At 42.1% G+C, this 2,290-nt stretch overlaps 1 protein-coding gene across 1 annotated transcript in view; it reads right to left on the bottom strand.

Annotated features, from left to right (window-relative positions):
• CRLF2 (cytokine receptor like factor 2) overlaps nt 1-2,290 on the bottom strand; it is a 37,801-nt gene that overhangs the window by 1,195 nt on the left and 34,316 nt on the right. The window lies entirely within an intron of this gene.

The following is a 2,290-nucleotide window of genomic DNA, read 5'->3' as shown; positions in this document are numbered from 1 at the left end:
AGCCACAGAGCGCTGATTGGTGCATTTTTATGGAGCACTGATTGGCGTATTTTACAAACCTCTAGCTAGTCACAGAGCACTGATTGGTGCATTTTTACAAAGCAGTGATTGGTGCATTTTACAAACCTCTAGCTAGTCGCAGAGCACTGATTGGTGCATTTTTACAGCTCACTGATTGGCACATTTTACAAACATCTAGCTAGCCACAGAGTGCTGAATGGTGCATTTTTACAGCACACTGATTGGCACATTTTACAAACCTCTAGCTAGCTGCAGAGCGCCAATTGGTGCGTTTTTACAGAGGGCTGATTGATCCATTTTGCAAACCTCTAGCTAGCCACAGAGTGCTGATTGGTGCATTTTTACAGAGCAGTGATTGGTGCATTTTACAAACCTCTAGCTAGCCACAGAGTGCTGATTGGTGCGTTTTTATGGAGCACTGATTGGCGCATTTTACAAACTTCCAGCTGGTCGCAGAGTGCCGATTGGTGCGTTTTTACAGAGCAGTGATTGGTGCATTTTACAAACCTCTTGTAAGACAGAAAAGTTCTCCAAGTCCCCACCCAACCCAGAAGTCCAGCTGGCTTCGCCTCTCACTTGGACCTTTCATTGTACACCCCGTGGGGTTTGCACAAGGTTCCTACTCCCACATGTTTTCACTCTGTTGTTTGCGTCCTCCCTCTCTGCAGACTTTTATTCCAACTACGACAACTACAGATTCAGCAATACAGTAACACTTGTTTTTGTTGTTGTTTTTGTTGTTGAGACAGAGACTCGCTCTGTCCCCCAGTCTAGAGAGCAGTGGAACGATCTCAGCTTACCGCAAACTTCGCCTCCCGAGTTCAAGCGATTCTCCTGCCCCAGCTTCCAGAGTAGCTGGGATTACAGGCACCTGCCACCACATCCAGCTAATTTTTGTATTTTGTTGTAGGTATTGCTGCTATGACTAAATATTCTTTCAACCACCCTTGGATGACTCTTAAACATTTCATTAGGCTGGGTGCAGTGGCTCACGCCTGTAATCCCAGCACTTTGGGAGGCTGAAGCAGGTGGATCACTAGGTCAGGAGTTCGAGACCAGCCTGACCAACATGGTGAAACTCCGTTTCTACTAAAAATATGTATACACACATATATGTAGATATACAGTCATGCATTGCTTACCGATGGGACATGTTCTGAGAAATGCTGTGTGAGGTGACTTCTCCATTGTGAGAATATTGTAGAGTTTATTGAGACACACCTCACTGGTCTAGCCCGTTGCACACCTAGGCTGTATAGCACATTGTTCCTGGGCTATGCACCTGTACAGCACGTTACGTACTGAATACTGTAGGCAAACCTAACGCAGGTATTTGTGTATCTAAACATATCTAACCATAGAAAAGCTACAGGAAAAATAGGGTATAGAAGAAACTAATAGGGGACTACCGTGATACATGCTGTCTGCTGATGACGAAAACGTCCTTAGACAGCACATGATTCTGTGTGTGTCTGTGTGTGTCTGTGTGTGTCTGTGTGTGTGTCTGCATCTGTGTCTGTGTGTCTGTGTGTGCCTGTTTCTGTGTGTGTCTGTGTGTGTGTCTGCGTCTGTGTCTATGTGTGCCTGTCTCTCTGTGTGTCTGTGTGTGTGCCTGTGTGTGTCTTTGTGTGTGCGTGTCTGTGTTTCTGTGTGTGTCTGTGTGTGTGTCTGTGTGCCTGTGTTTGTGTGTCTGTGTGTGTCTGTGTGTCTGTGTGTGTGGAGAGACAGACATGTAGAGATAGAGGTAGGACTAGAGGTAGATAAAGAAATGATAGATAAATAGATAAAACAGAGAGATGATAGATTTGATAGATGATACATAGATAGATGATAGATAGATGATAGAGAGATAAATAGATGATAGATAGATAGACAGATAATACATAGACAGATGCTAGAGAGAAGTAGACAGATAGATGATACATAAATAGATACAGATAGATGATAGATAGATATATAGATACATACGTAGATAGATAAATACATAGATAGGATAGTAGATGGTAGAATAGAGAGAGATAATAGGTAGGTAGATAGAGATGATAGATGAGCTAGATAGAGATAGGGATGATATACATAGATGATTGATAGTACATAGATAGATAAAAGAGAGTTGGTACATAAAACAGATATGGATAGAGCAATAGACAGATAAAACAGAGAGAGTTAATCGATAAAATAGATGACAGATTGAAAGACAGAGAGAGACAAAATAAAATGATATAGATAGATAGATAGATGATAGATTGAAAGAGAAAGACACATAAAA

This window comes from Piliocolobus tephrosceles, chromosome Y (assembly GCF_002776525.5).
Source record: "Piliocolobus tephrosceles isolate RC106 chromosome Y, ASM277652v3, whole genome shotgun sequence".
NCBI classification, from domain to species: domain Eukaryota; kingdom Metazoa; phylum Chordata; class Mammalia; order Primates; family Cercopithecidae; genus Piliocolobus; species Piliocolobus tephrosceles.
This window is presented reverse-complemented; position numbering and strand designations above follow the sequence as displayed.